Genomic DNA, 16,247 nt, shown 5'->3' with positions numbered 1-16,247 from the left:
GCTCTGCCTTTCTCTCCCTTTTAAACCGATTGATTAGAGTGCCATCTTCGTTAAGTGCTCACCGCTGTCTGAAAATAAGTGTTGCTTTACTTAAGACTTGTCTAATTGTTGAATGGAGTGTATATCTTTTAGTGACTGTGTTTTTGAACTGCTTAATATTAGTGCCTGTGTATTTTATTAGATGTTGTTTTAAATAAATACTTGTATCTCTTTTACACCAAGCTCTGGTCAGTGTTTGCTTGTTCTACTGTGTTCTTTTGACCTATTGTGAGTACTCTATATACTGCCTAACTCTTCTTGAGGGAAGTCTGACTGCTCAGCCACAGCTACCAAGTGAATCTGTGTGGTACAGACTGCTACCAAGTGGGTTTACTGCCAAACACCTGTAGTCTTAAATCTTTTGCAGTGGTCCCAGAGGGAACTGCACAGGTTTCTGCCTAACAGGAGTGAGTGAGTCTGGTGCCACAAGCGCCAAGTCTGACTCCAAGTGGGTCTTCGGAGGGATGGAGAGGCCCTTGAGGGCCATGTAGGTGATCGTGGCCGGGCTCCAGCTTGACATCTTGGAGGGCTGGGGACATGAGGGACAGGAATCATGACACTTCATTCACATTTGCCTTTAACCTTTCTATCTTGCTGTATTCCGGTGCACATAATGCAAAATACTCAATTTCAGTTTTTCCCATCTTGCAATCGAACATTTCCCTGGAAGCATACACACAATGTGTGTAACCACCGGAGGCTTGTGCAAAGCTTGTAAGCTTTTTGGCCGATAACACTTGAAGACAGACAGTCAAAGCACTGGGCAGCCTATGCGATGCAGGCTGAAGCATCGTCGGAGTACCCCGAATAAGACAGCCCCGGTGATGCCGGAGAGACACCCAAAAGGGCTACGGAAGACTCCAGACTGCTTGTACCCAGCTCCGGGGGGCGGGCATCTCGCACTGCTCTGGAGGAGATCTTCTGGTGACAAGAGCACACACATTAAATACACAGAGGGGGATAGTGCTCCACAAGGTGCTCTTAAGAACGATTTCTGAACTCTGTCCAGGGGGGCCACAGGTTCAGAAGGCCAACCTAGTTTCTTGGAACAGGGTAACCTCTAGACAAGCCAAACCAATCAGGGCAGCTATGGCAGGCGGTCAAGACTAAGTCTCAGGAGGGTGAGGGTGACTGAAGGACCTTAATGAGCACACAGAGCAAGGACGCTTACAAATTACTCCAGACAGGTGTTATATTAAAAATATAGACACATTTATTACAAGGCCTTTGTAACATGGACCATAGCAAGGAATCACAGTAACACCAAGTAAACCAATACATCACACTCAATACAATATATATACAAAACCAGGGGGGTCTAAAGGATTGACTGCACGAAATATGTTAACAACCTATAGGGGAAGGAAACTGGCAGTGCAGTTAATCTTTAGGTCCAATTCCACATCAGTTATTCACCTAACTAAGAGGCAGTGCAAGCCCTAAGAAGAGGGGAGCATTGTGCTCAATAGTACATGTATGCCAGTGCACGTGGTTGTTCCAATGGGCAAAACAGGGTCTCTTCAGGGGTCTCTAGCAGCTCTGGAAGGTTGATAAGGTGATGAAGAATAAGTTCCCACTATTCAAGAAGGATCTCCACTTGAAGTCAGAGGCAGTTCGAGAGTTCGGGATGGAGTCGCTATTTCGCAATAGCAGTGGACAGGAGAGGGGCCTCCAGGGGTCACTTGTGCGTAAAGTTGGGCTCTGGCTCTAGGGGCCACCGGTTGGGGTAAAGATTACTCACCAGTCCCTGAGGCAAGGACACCCAAACTTCGTCAAGTTAGTCCAATTCGGTTGCAAGTTCGACAGCGACACAAGGGACATCTCGGCACCTTTTAGTTCCTGAGTTCCAGCGAGAATTCCCAAACGGGACAATGGCGATTTCTCCGCTCCGGGTGGATGAATCGCCCCAGTTTCACTTCTGCAGGTTTCAGGGGCAAGAGGGTCACAAATGCAGTGGGCTTGCAAAGGATGTTGCCGCAGCAGGGCAACACGGTAACCGCGTTTACTCCTGTCCGGGCGCACTCGTCTCACTTCAGACCTCGGAATGCCAAGTGTACGAAATTCAGTGTGATGATGCCGTGGACACAGAGCTAGCAGTATACCAAGTTTTGAGGGCCTCCTCGAAACGACGGCGGAGACAGAGCAAAGATGCTGCGTCAGCTGGTCAGCCCACTGGTTGGCCCAGGGACGCTTCCGAGAAGGCTTACTTACAGGTTTTGGTGAAGGTGCCGAGAATAGTTGGTCCCACTATTCCAATGGGTCGAAGCGTCTTCGCAGATCTTCTAGGACGACCAGATGCAGAGGGGTCCCACAGGACAACAGTGGGCTAAGGGTGCCAAACCTTCCAGCCGGTCACCAGCGGTTCCTCGACTCGGCTTCGTAGTTGCAGGATACTTGGACCCTATCCTTTGTTCAGTGAGAACTCAGGAGATCGACCTGGTAGTGGTGTTTCCAGCCTCCTCTTATCCAAAGTTCCCTTTGTGCCAAAACGGAGAGGACCCAATGGGTGATCTGCTCACAAACACACAACATAGGTGGACCAATCACAGACCACGGTGGTATCAGGCATTTAGGACACTCCAGACTCTCTGGCACCCAGGAAGTGTATTGGGACCAGACATCCCAGCCCACATCCTGGAGGTACACACACAAGGCATGCAGAAGCCCGTGAAAGCATTGGGATTCGTAGGAAAGTGCATGACCAAATAAGGACTGGCCCGGGCCGACTCGACATGGGGCAAGGTGAAGGGACAAGATGGCCAAAGGACAGGACAAAGAACCTCGTAGCATGGCCATTTTGGAGCCGCGCCACCTATTCGTGCCAAACGCGGTTAACGCAGTTAACATGGCAGGAAAGGGTTAAAAAGAATGCAAAATGATAGCTGCCACCAGTCCTGTCCATGACACATCTGAACAGTTCATAAAAAGTCCAGCAAGAGTATCTAGGGCCTTTGGAAATGACTATAGACCCAAGTGTGCTGTATGGTAGGATACATTTCACACTTGTTACATGTTGCACAAAAGTTGCAACATGAGGAAAGGACTAAAGGAAACAGTCTCCCCGTACTGACTGTCTTAAGGGCATGTCAGTTTCCCCATAAAAAGTGAGCGAAAGCCCAGAGGAGTGCAGCTGAAGGCTGTGCTTCTCTGGCAAAGTCGGTCAATGGTGTCTAAACAGCAGCAAAAAGTTTGGGGGTTGACACATGGAGGGAAAATTACATACACATATGAAATCTTTCCTAACGGGTGCCGACACACAAACGCCTTGCACCCTCATCTCACTGTTTGGCACATATGCCGAAAAGTATCAAATTGGCTGGGGAACCTAGCCCTTCAGCGTGCAGCTAGATGCCCCGTAGGACCTCTACACCAGTTGCTCGTCCATTGTCAAATTTCTCAATACAGATACACACGCTGACTAGAAGTAGTTCCGCGCCTAATATTCCTATGCAGACAAAACACCCGCCCAACCAAACTGTTTTGACGGTTTCTGGTGCACAGTGCTCAGGTTACACAGGGACTTCCTCTACCTTGTCAAAAGCACTCCAAGGGAATTCGCGTTTGACTCAACAAGAGGAAATAATTAGTTCCCTAGCCTAGCGATAGAATAGAGAGCCCCATGGATAGGATGGCTTCATTCATTTTAGACAAAAGCACTATTAGATACAAGCACATCTCCCAGGGGGTGGGGGGACCTCCAGCTAAAGTTTCCCAGATTTCAACAGACTGACCCCTATGGAGGAGTCTGTAATTGAGGTAAACGAGGATGACGACGTCTTATAAGACAATCCTGGCTCAGACCTTTGAGTCAGACGATTATTCTATACATGCCCCAGATGTCATGCATGAACCAGTTTCTAACTCGCCCATTGATGACCAGCTTACTCTATAACGATCTTATAAAGAGCGCATCTGATCATTTCAAGATAGGTACACAAGCGTCGGAGGAAGAGGCTGACTTTGTAGACAATATCCTAACAGTAAAAACAGGCAGGGCAATACAATCGATCAGGAGACGTGTCCTTCCTTTTTCATCTACTCCCGCTCTTACTAGAGCTGTTAACTCATGCATTGAGAAACACTTCAAACCTGATCCTACAGACCCCCTTTTCATCAAGGGTCACCTTAAACCTGAATCTCTTGTAGTGACAATTACATACAAGAGTGCAGATACTCCCTTAGCTACCTCTGAAGCAACACCTGATGGAGAGCAAAAGGATGTATGCACTGCGGGAAAAAGTCCCGACTTCTGTGGCATACCAGATGCGAATAGCCAATAACACAACCCTTATGGCCATCTTTAACAAGCCAGAATTGGGACCAACTAGCAGGGGGGTGGCCAAGGGGAAACATCAAATGCCACGCATCGCGGTGAAACGCAGGGTTCAAACCCAAAACACAAAGCCACTCATCAATATGTCCATTAAAAATAATGTCCTGTTTGGGAAGGCAGTCAATGACTTCTGGAGACAGACAATAAAACACAAAACCATTAAGACTTTAGTGCAAATCACCAACAAGCCCTTTATGCAAAGAGGTCTCATAGCAACCGTCGCACTTTTTGTGCACAAGGGTACACAAGATCATCCCAGTCCACCTACTCTGCAGGAGCTAGCACCAGCACATGTTATACCAGTCAAGGGCAACTGCCATGCTCCCTGTCCTCCTTTCAGAGACATTTCAGACAAGGATGTAGTCTGGGTAGAGGCCAAGCCGCCAGAGGCTCAGCTACCCCTCCAAAGAATGACTCGAACATACAAGTCCACTCCCATGTATTCCCAGTTGGAGGTCGCATTTCTCTTTTGCCCACTGATGGGGGTGAGGGGGATCACAACAGACAAATGAGTACTCGCAACTGTCAACGGATATTGCCAAGAGTTACTCGAAAGACTGTGCAATCATCTTGCAAGCCACAGGGAAATGTCTCTGGAATATCAGCAGATCCTCCAAGAAGAGGTACAATCTCTACTAGAAAAAGGAGCCATAGAACTCACCCCCGTCCCCATCAGAGGTAAACAAGGATATTCATTCTGTGTACTTCCTTGTTCCATAGAAAGACGAGACCAAACGCCTAGTGTTGGATCGAAGACCTGCAAATACTTATGTCAAACCTCAGAGTGACGACTCTACTAAAATCACTCCTCTACTAAAGAGGGGAGACTACATGGCAACACTAGATATAAAGCTGCATACTTTCATATTTCAATGTTGCCAGTTCACAGAAAGTATCAGAGGTTCAAGATGAGGTCTACACAGTACCAGTGCAAAGTTCTACCCTTCGGGATTGCTTCAGCCCCTCGCGTTTTCACAAAGGTACTAGCGGTAGTGGCAGCTCACATGCGCATGCAATTAATCCCAGTGTACCCTTATCTGGACGGCTCATAAGAGGAGACACACCACAGATGTGTCGGCAGCACACATAGGAAACCAAAAACCTCCTCTTTCAAATAGTTTTCCATCAACGATAAAAAAAAACAAGCCTACTCCCCAGCCAAGTTGAACAATTTCTCGGGGCAATTATTACAATTTCTCGGGGCAATTATTCAGACAGAAGACACCGTAGAACAATGCTGCATTCTTGGAATTGTGGTTTCATGCAGCTTCATTGTGCCACATATAACGTTGCACATGCTTCCAATACAGGAATGGCCTCAATCGAAAACAATGGTCTCAAGTGCAAGTAGAGTGGGATTATCTAGTGATAGTTTTGTAAACTGTGGTGTCAGCACTTCAGTCGTGGATAAAAAACAACTTAAGAGAGGTAAACCTGTTAGCGCTCTGTCTGGGGAGCTCGTTACATCCACCTGACATGCGGCATGTTGAGATGCGCGTGCATACACACACACACGCGCGCACACGCACACAAAGAAACACATCAACATCCTAATGTTGCTAGCAGTGTTCAAAGCATTATAAGCTTTCAACATCAGTTGACAGGAAAGACTGTACCAGTTCTCACAGACCGCAAAACCGCCATGTTTTCACATCATCACACAGGGTGGAACTAGCTCACTAGGTCTGTACAGACTAGCACAGAAGATCTGGAAATGGAGCCTCCAGGGGAACATTTACCTTATGTCAGAACATGTTCCAGTGCAACACAGCTGTGTAGTAAACACACTAAGCAGAAACACAAAACTTACTTTACAACACGAGTGGGAACTACATAAAGACATTTTATACAGCATTTTCATGCAATGGGGTCAGCCAGACATAGATCTGTTTGCCATAGAAGAGAACGCAAAGTGCCAAAACTTCACCCTCCAGGTTTTCCAAAGGCAACCTACTGTGGATCAGTGGGTCATGGAAATTTGCATACGCTTTTCCCCCAGCCCCACTCCTCAACAGAGTAATCCACAATATGTATCAGGAACTCTTGACGATGATCCTGGTTGCTCCAATATGGGCATGCCAGACATGCTACTCCGACCTGCTAAAGTTTGCCTACCAATGAAACTGACCAGCCCTTACAACATGTCTCAGAACCAAGGGGAAACTCTCCATCCACACCCTCAATCATTCAACTTAGCAGCTGCACTATCTATTAAACTTATTGATTCAGGTCTTGTGTTCAATTCTCTAAAAGTCCATTTAGCTGATTTTTCTGCGTACACTACATCACAAAGCAAAGTTTCATGGTGGAAGATTCCTGTCGTGAAAGCCTTCATGGAAGGGGTGAAGAGGATTTGTTCTCCAATTTCAAATCCACCCCTTCGGTGAGATATAAACATTGTCTTAAATAAGCTCATGGATCCTCCTTTTGAACCCATTAACAAGACAAGCCTCAGAGATCTCACTTACAAAGCATCTTTTCTTATCGTCCTCACCTCCTTAAGGCGAGTGAGTGAGTTCCTAGAATTATCTGTCTCATTGCCTTTTGTCACAATATAAAAACAAAGTGGTCTTAAGAACACACCCACCATTCACACTGAAGTTCATTTCTAAGTTCCATGTCAACCAATCTATTCAACTACCAGTGATTTTTCAAAAACCACAAAGCTCTGGAGAGAGATCCTTCCATCTGCTAGATGTTAAGAATGCTGGCATGTACTATCTAAAATAAACAAAACCAATCCGGAAAACAGAGCAGTTCTTAGTTTCCTTAGCTGCAGAGAGAGAAGGGGATCCTGTCTCCAAATCAGCCATTTCTAAATAGGTTGTAAAGTGCATACAGTTATCTAACAAGATACTACAATTTACATGTAGAGTACCTTCTACATGTGGAACTGGTGCCACATTAGCCTTCATTGCAAATGTACCCTTAGAGGCAATCTGTAGGGCAGCAACATGGAAGTCAGATCACACAGTCACCCAACATTACTATGTGGACACTGGTGGGTCTGAAAGAGTTGGACACTGAGGACATGATTCAATACTTGTATTAAACATGAAGGTAAACGCTCTAACATTTCCTATAACTGAAGGGAGTACCTATCTAAGGAAACGAAAGGTGCTAGTCAGTTGTCAGGAAGTCCAAAGTAAAAATGTCATCCATCCAAACTAACTCTATCTGACCCTACCACTATCTTTAACTATCTTAAATAGGCCAAGAGAATGTCTCGTCTTCGCCTGGTCTTTTCTTGATTTTCCAATGAGCTTTTATTTGCAGTCTTTCTCTGTGATAGAGATATTTCAATGGATTGCTGTTCACCCGCAGATTTCCTCATCTTGATAGATATCCTCCTCCAGCTCTGCTGCTGAGATGCTTTTCGACAGGGGCGTAGTGAACCTCGACTAGGCTGTCGATTGTCGCCTTGTCTTGCTGGGTGCTCGATCGTCTGCTCAGGACGTGACGTCAGGCGTCATATAAATACCACATCACTACAACCAATGCTTCAGTTCCTTTTTTCTTGCACGTTGCATCGGGAACACAACTTTAAGTTTACTCAATGTTTTTTCTGTCAGATTTGACATTTTTTCTTCAAAAACCTCGACTGCGATGTCTACTCACTGGGTTGCAAGCTTGAAAAGGTGCATGGATTGCGAGGCCAAAATGTCGGTGACCGACCCCCACAACATCTCTCTGTGGTGATTTGGTGCGAGTCACGACACAAAGGACTGTGCATCGTGCTAAAAAATGGGACTGAAATCCCTGCGTGAGAGAGCCGGGAAACTGGCTTTGGGCCGACTGTCAATCTCTGGCGCGGTCGCTAATTTGTTCTTCAGAGGCTGATGCGTAGGAGCCCACCCCCGAAAAAAGGGAAGGATAAGCATTGTAAGAAAACTAAGAAGCAGTCCCTCGCTAGAAGCCATTCTACTTAGTCTTCCTTCCGAAAGAAGAAACTGTGCCACCCCCAACTCGCAAATCCAGCTCATAGTCGGAACGAGGTGAGAGACCAACCATTCGAGAAGAGTGGGACAAATTTAAAACTGAAATGCTGGAAATGTTGCTGCCAGTGCGGTTCCCCGCCCCCTGACCAGCAAGCCTTGGCTGGGAATGTCTGCGCTCGGTGCTCCCGACCCTATGCTAGCCGGTCTGTCGACTCCATCAACATCAACCAAGCCTTCGGGCTCGACGCCGACAAAGGCGCAAAAACTGTCCACAGTTGTCCGTCGATAGATCCTACCCACGACATTCTTTCGTCGTCCAAGCCTTCCTCTGCTCCGACAGTCATTTCCTTGGCGCTGATAACTGTCATGTCGATCCTCATCGAAACCTTCGCCGACTATCGACGATGGTTGTTTTGTCCCGTTATTGAGGACAGGATTTTTTGAGTCGATCTTCGATCTTCGACGTCAACCAGCTCGAAGACCAAGGGGACATTGACCCAATCTATTCCGGCACTGGCGGGGTAGATTACTTAGATCAAGCCAATTTATTAACCCTAGCCCCAGGTTTACAGGAAGCAAGTGGGCTGGACACACCCCAGATCTTTATTTCCAAAAAGGCCAACCCTACAAGCATACTCATGCCAAATTCAGGGCCTTAGTGGAAACCGTGGTAGACATCCTTGGCTTAAAAGCTTCTGCTGCACCCCTTCAGGGTAATGAACTGACTGATATCCTGGACGAAGGTCCAATGGTCGAGCATAATATTCCTTTCAATCCGGCTATAGCGGACTCCCTATGGCATCACCCATGCACACTGACCCACGTAAGTGCCAATTGCACAGGAAAATATAGGCCAGCAAGAGGAGATCCTTCTTTCCTCTCCTCGTACCCTTCACCAGAAAGGTTGGTAGTGCAAGCTGCCACTATCACCACCAGACCTGCAGCCTCTACGTCCAATCACTTCAGGCAGTATGGCTTTAAAGGCCAATAATATTGCATGCAGCGATGCCAAATTTGCATTTGGCCTGTGGAAGGCTGTATAACAAGCCTCTCAGTACATCCTGGGAGGAGAAATGCAGGATGGTTTTATACGGCTGGTGGAAGATGGGAAGGAAGTGGCAAAACTGTTACAAATGGGCCTGGATATGGCGGCCTGCGTTGGCTGGTCAGTGGGATCGGCAGAAGACATGAGAAGACAGGCCTGCTTCAAAACTTCTGGATTCTCCCCAAATGTCCAGAACAGGCTGCTAGACAAGCCCTTTGCGGATGATATGCTTTTTGGACAAAAAGCTGACGACTCTTTCGAAAAAATTCAAAGAGTAAAAAATAGCAGCAAATTCGATGGGCCTAGCTGCGCAACCGGCCAAGCCTGCCTTTAGCTTTGCCTCAAGAGGCAGAGGCTATTGATATGTAGCCTACGGCATGAAGCAGCAGCTCCTGCAAGCCAGACAGGGGCAGAGGCATTTTTCGTGCCCCGGAAGGGGCAAATGGGCTTCTAGAGGCCAGCGGCAGGGCGGCTCCACCCTCTAAGCTGCTTTGATTTCCCCTCCCACGACTTGCCAGTTGGCAGGACAATTGGCCCCAGTGGCAGGAGGTTACCTCTGATGCCTGGGCCCTGCAGACAATTTGGTGGGGCTATTGTCTTCCCTTTTTAAGAAAGCCACTGGACAGACCCCCACTGCCTCGAATCCAACCGGGACAGAAGCACCAGGAAGAGCTGAGAGCCTTGTTGTCAAAGAGTGACGTGGAAGAGGTACCTGCCGATCCGAGAGGGTCAGGATGGTATTCCCCGTATCTCCTGGTGCCCAAGAAAGGAGGGCTCCATCCCATTCTGGACCTCAGGGCCTTAAACAAGTTCCTGAGGAAGGGCACAGTCACGATGGTGACGCTGAGAGAAATTCTCTACGCTCCCGAACTTCAGGACTGGCTGGTGTCAATAGACCTACAGGATGCTTATTTCCTTGTGCAGATAGACCAACAACACTGGAAGTTCTTAAGGTTCCTCATAGGGGACAAGCACTATCAGTTCAAAGTGCTGCTCTTTGGGTTGTCCTCCGCTCCAAGGGTCTTCACCAAGCCATGTCGGTAGTCGCAGCTCACCTAAGGAGATCTGGCGTCCATGTATTTCTGTACCTGGACGACTGACTGATCCGGGGGAAGTCAGCGGGGCAAGTCTCATCTCATATGAAGTGCACTTCCCTACTACTGCACAACCTGGGCTTCTCTCTGAACTTGAAGTAGCCCCATCTAAAAGCTCCAGTTCATCAGAGTAGTCCTAGATACTCAGATAAGAAAGGCTTTCCCTCCCGAAGGGAGAGCCAACAGCATAGCACAGATGGTTAATGTGTTCCAGAACCACACCACTTTTCCAGCGGCTTCCTTCCTCTGCCTGCTAGGTCTCATGTGGTTCTGGTTACTAAAGAGTGAGATATCCGTCTCGGCAGTTCATCTGGCGGGGACAGAGAACAGTTTAGCAGATACTCTAAGCAGGCAGAGCATGGTCTCATATGAATGGGAAGTGTGCCAGGAAGTCCTGGAAGAGGTCTTTTCTCTCTTTGGTACCCCGGCATTGGATATGTTCACCATAGTCCAACAGGAAGTGCAAACAGTTTAGTTTGAGGGAATTCCCAGTGAACGGTGCACTTCGGGACGCGTTTCTGGTGGACTGGGATTTCCCTCTCCACTTCGCCTTCCCCACGATTCCCAACATTCCTTGAATTCTCTGAAGGTTGAGGAGATTTCAAGCACCCATGATCTTGATCACCCCAGACTGGACGTGGTGCTCCAATCTCCTGGATCTGGCCATCTGTCCACCTCACTGGTTGCCTCAGCATCCGGATCTCCTGACCCTGTCGGAAGGTCGAGTGCTTCACCTGAGCCCGGACTCCTTCAACCTACATGTGTGGCTCTTGAGAGGATAAGTTACGATGACTGGGAACTCTCAGAGGAAGTACTTGAGGTGTTGCTGGCTGCGCACAGACAGTCTACAAGATCTCTGTATGCGTGCAGGTGGAGAGGATTTGAGGCGTGGTGAAGGTAACGCGAGATTGACCGCATCTCTTGCCCACCACTGCAGTGATGGAGTTCCTTCTGTCACTGGCCTCAGCAGGCCTTCAGGTCACCACAGTCAAAGGATATTAGGAGGCCTTGTCTGTATTCAAAAGGTCTGCGGATCAGGGTTCTTTCTTCACTATTCCAGTCATGGCCCAATACCTTAAGGGCCCTCTCAATAAGTTTCATCCAATTCCTTTTATTTTTCCAGATTGGGATCTTAATCTGGTTTTGACTTATTTGATGGCAGCTCCATTCAACCTCATGTACTCTTGTTCCATAAGGCTGTTATCCCTTAAAATAGCTTTTTTGGTTGCAATCACGTCAGCCAGTAGGGTTAGTGCATTGCAGGCTTTGTGCTGAAACCTCCATTTTTACGTTTCATTCAGGAGAATGTTTCGCTCAGTCAGGCCTGGCGTCCTTCCTAAAGTTGTTTCACAGTTTCACCTTTCTCAGTCTATTGATTTGCCTGTCTTTTACCCTCCATCCCATCCCTCGAAGAGAAAGAGGGGTTTCACCGCCTTGACCCCTAAAGAGCCATAAGTTTCTATGTGGCTCGTACATCCGAGTTTCGGAAAACTGACCAGTTTGTTGCCCATTCGTTATCCAGTAAAGGTCAAGCCACACCCAAGCAAACCCTGTACCATTGAATTATTCTGTGTACATCTGGAAGTTACCAGTCAGCCGGCAGGGATCTTCCTCATGGCATCAGGGCACATTCTACCAGGGGGGTCTCAGCCTGCCTACATTTGCCAAGTATTACTCTTAAGAGGTTGCACAAGGAGAAGATGCAAGATTTGGTTGAGCAGTTCTGCAAAATCAGCTTATTTAATGCTTTTTGCCCTCCACCGTTATTCTAACTGCTTGGGGAGTCTATCAAGTTGAGTAATCTGTAAGAGAAAAGCAATTAATTGAAGGATAAATGACTTCCTGTAATGATCTTTCCATAGATTCTTCTCCTGTGGATTCCTCATCGCCCCTCCCATCCATTCCTGCTCAGAATGTCAGAGTGGTTGAGTGGGTGACCGCTTCTATCTTACTGATCACTTTTTAAAAAATATCTATCTTCCTAATCTACGAATTCTGTCGGGTCTCCCCGATGGGTTGTATCCCATTGTTATTTTTTTTTGCAGGCTGATTAGCCTCCCTCCCAGCGTTTTCTTCTGCAGCGTTCAGGCACAGCGGGTAAAAATGGAGGAAGTGAAGCATGGGGCAAAGTGACGTGGTATTTATACGACGATCGAGCACTCAGCAAGACGAGGCGACGACCGAGCCGAGGTCGTCTACGCCCCCTGTCGAAAGGTTTCTGAGCAGCACAGCTGGATGAGTATATCTATTAAGATGAAGAATTTGCAGCAGAAGAATCCATGGAAAGATCATTACGGTAAGTAATTTCTCCTTCTCAACCTATTCACCTTGTTTAGACATTGAGATCACTTCTTGTAGTTCTTCAAGAATAGTCTTGGTTTTCGTATTTTCTCTTCTCTATTTACAACAACTTCCTTCAGGTACTTTTTCACACTCTTGTCATCACTTGTAGACTCTTTGCTCTCATTACTTTCAAACTTTATTGCGGTGGGTTTATCTTGTCCCTCATTTAGGTTTACTTTTTCCTAACATCTTGGTATTACAATGTATGTTATTTAATCTTGTTCATTTAAGGGTTTTATATCCTGCTTCTCATTAAATATGCTTATGTTAGACTTCCTCCAATCTTAAATTCTGAGGAGATAGGATTTATTTCCTTCCTCCCAGGCAATGTGTTTCCCTACTAAGCTTGTTCCCCACCTGGTTTGCTTAAACCCTTCTTTTACAGGTTTCTTACTTCTGCTCTTAACTGGTTTCTCTCTTGGTATCTCGCCCTTAGGACTGGGACAATCGTGGTATAATAACCCTCTTCCCAGCTCAGGTTATTCATTGCTTCCTTATAGCTCAAATTACACAGTTCTAGTCTTCTTTTTTCATCCTTAAGACTGTCACGAGTTTCTTTTTATGTACAAAGAGGCCCCGACAGCCTTCCGCTTCTCCCAGTACCTCTCTCTCTCTCTACCAGGGACTGTGGCAGGGTTTGGCTCTCGCTCTGGTGTACTTTTTCATTTCTCTCGCTTGCCGGATTCTGGTTCCTGGTTCGGTTTACTTGTGCTGGCAATCGGAGGCTTTCCACGCTTCCTGTACCGGTGGTCGCGGCATCGTTCTTTGGGTGTCCTGCCCACCACGCTGTTTGTGGTCACGCCACCATTGGACAGCATGATCCTCTCCCCTCCCTCACAATGCCTTTCTCGCATCTGCACACACCGGGTCTCTGGCATCTCGTACTGGCGTTCTATGCCTTGTTGAAATTCGCAGGCTCAGGGACTTGCCTTGGTTCCACCTCCACAAAGGGTGATGTATCCTCCTTCTCTTCGACTCGACCCAGTTAAATATGCATCTCTTGTTAAGGAGACATTTTTGTTTTCTTTCACAAATGGATTTCTTTTTGCATTGCCAACAGTAACAATGCTGCATTATTCGTTCCAACGGGTAGTCCCATGTACGTGGATATGGTAGATAGCCCAGGGAGTTCCTCACAGTCCTTGTCCCCAAACGGGAAGTCTTTCCAGATGAGATTGCACTTGCCTCGATCCCTGTGGAGTGTCTTGCAGAGGAGACTCGCCTCCCTCGACTCACAGGGGGCAAGAGGGGCTCTGCATTGGGGAGAAGAGGTGAATACTTGCGCTTTGTCACAACACAAAGACTAGGAGCAACTCTCAAGTAGGACAAGCAGTGTTAAGACATAGTTTCCTTCTGTCCCTTCTAATAACCCACCTCCTTCTGGTACTGCTCGCTAGTCTACGAAAAGCATGTGATTCTAAGCAGATCCACAAGCCTCAGCAGACAAATATTACATACGTGTAATCTTCTTTCTGATACTTGTATCTGCGTTGATTCACATGCTCCCACCCTTGCTCCCCTCATTAGAAGCAGAAGGTACATGGATTCCAAGATGGCCGCCGATCCGTGTGGGTGCATACTCCTGTGATCCGGGTGGGATAAATAAGGCAACATAAGCATCGGAAAAGAGTGGAGATTGCAAACACTTCTGACCTCCAGGATCCACAGAGAAGGTGGACTACACGGTGGTAGGGGATGCGGCACGGAATACATGCCTCCGACAGCAGCCTGCAGAGCGGTAATGTAGACGTGGCGACGTAGCAAGAACTGCTTGGAACCCCAGGCGGGAAAGCAAGCGAAGGAAGGCTACGATCGCCTATCGGTGAAGCAGAGGAGAGGAGACAAGCAGTGAGGAGCATCACCGACAATGCAGCAACCCCAGACAAGTCAGCTCCAGCAGTGGTAACTGCAACGAGGGTGGAAGCCCACTGAAGTGCAGCTGCGATTTCAGAGAGTAGAACGGACGAACCGGCCCTCGTGGAAAAGCAGGAGGCAGAGTGAGAGCAGAGCGGTAAAGCTGCCCATCCCTGCGCTGACACACCGATAAAGGAGGCGACGAGAAAGCTGCAACGGGCTCCAGCCCAATACAAGCAAGGTGGAATGAACGGAGAGAGTTGGCATGAGAGCCGGAGAAGGGGCGCAATAGAATACGCAGTGCAGTGTGGAGGAGGCAGTGCCCGTGCAGTACTTGGTGCCTGTCGGGAGTATAACGCTGTGGGCACACGGCTCAGGAGAGAATAGTAAAGGAGGCATAGGCGCAAAGAAATAGGGAAGCCCAGCAACGTTCATAAAAGCAGCGTTTAAACCACCCGCCCAAACATAGAGGCTGGATGGACTGCGGCGAAAGGAGTGCATAAATAAAGCAAGCCATTCCGGGGGGTGGGGGGCTGGGCACGGGATATATAGTATAAAACACAGCGGAGCAGCAATCAGGTTGGTTGAACCCACAGCAGACACACACAATATGGGACAATACTCAAGGAGCAATACCTCATAACAAAGGGAGCCAGAACAAGCAGAAGAACAGTAGCCCGGCATACATAGCACCAAGAGCTGGAACTGTGTGAAGCCAGGTATAACGGGTACAGAGTCACAAAAGAGCATAGCATGCACAGTGGGAGGAATACCACGCAGGATTACGCCAGAACCTGTTGAACACATGTAACTGAATAACGTGTGGTGGCAAAAGAGAATCGATGGAGTAGAATTCAACCTGTAAGCTCAAGGAAATATATTCAGCAGCATCTCAACGGGAGGTTGGAGGAGGCTATTGCTTACAGGTATGACCCCGGCCCACTGCAGTGAGCAAGTACCCAGGAGAGGTGTTAGGGAGGCTGGTAAAATACCAGATGTGGTGACTGTGGAAAGAGACCAGATATAACCCAGCAAATAACTCAAACACCTGGCAAATAGCTGTGCAGATAATGCTTGAAATTGGCCTCCCTCACACACATAGAGAGACATGGAAAGGGCACAAACTGACGGTGCCTGCCAACAGATACCAGGGTCCAAACCCAAGAGTGCCCCTGCGAGAGTCAAAGGCACAGCAAGATCACACGGGGGACACCGGTAATGCTGTTGGAGGCAACAACAGGAAGAACCACAAGTTGGTGACTCGACAAAGGAAGTGGTGAAGAGCGGTAATACTGAGGAGTCGTCCACAATGGCACTAAACAAAGAAGAGTTACAAGACTGCTTGAGAGGGATGGAGGGTACAATGCTGGAATACTTCCAGAAACAATTTGGGAAGATGAGAGGAGCTTAAGACGTCACTACAGGAGGTCAGAAAGGAGATCACTGAGTTGGGAAACAGCGTGGACGTTGCAGAAGATGGCCTATCAGAGAACTCGGAGGAAATGAAACAGAATAGCATTCTCCTCGAACAAGTGGCCAGAGCAACGCATAACCTAGAAGTCCAGGCAGAGGACCTCGAGAACGGCACCTGCAGGTATAAC

At 47.7% G+C, this 16,247-nt stretch overlaps 1 protein-coding gene across 2 annotated transcripts in view; it reads left to right on the top strand.

Moving 5' to 3' along the window:
* Nucleotides 1–16,247, top strand: part of TTC3 (tetratricopeptide repeat domain 3) — a 2,698,168-nt gene that overhangs the window by 1,810,794 nt on the left and 871,127 nt on the right. The gene's annotated exons all lie outside the window — the stretch shown is intronic.

Source organism: Ambystoma mexicanum, chromosome 7p, assembly GCF_040938575.1.
Source record: "Ambystoma mexicanum isolate Mex_15411 chromosome 7p, UKY_AmexF1_1, whole genome shotgun sequence".
NCBI lineage: Eukaryota > Metazoa > Chordata > Amphibia > Caudata > Ambystomatidae > Ambystoma > Ambystoma mexicanum.
Note: the sequence above shows the minus strand (reverse complement) of the source record. Positions and strands in the feature narration are given on the sequence as shown.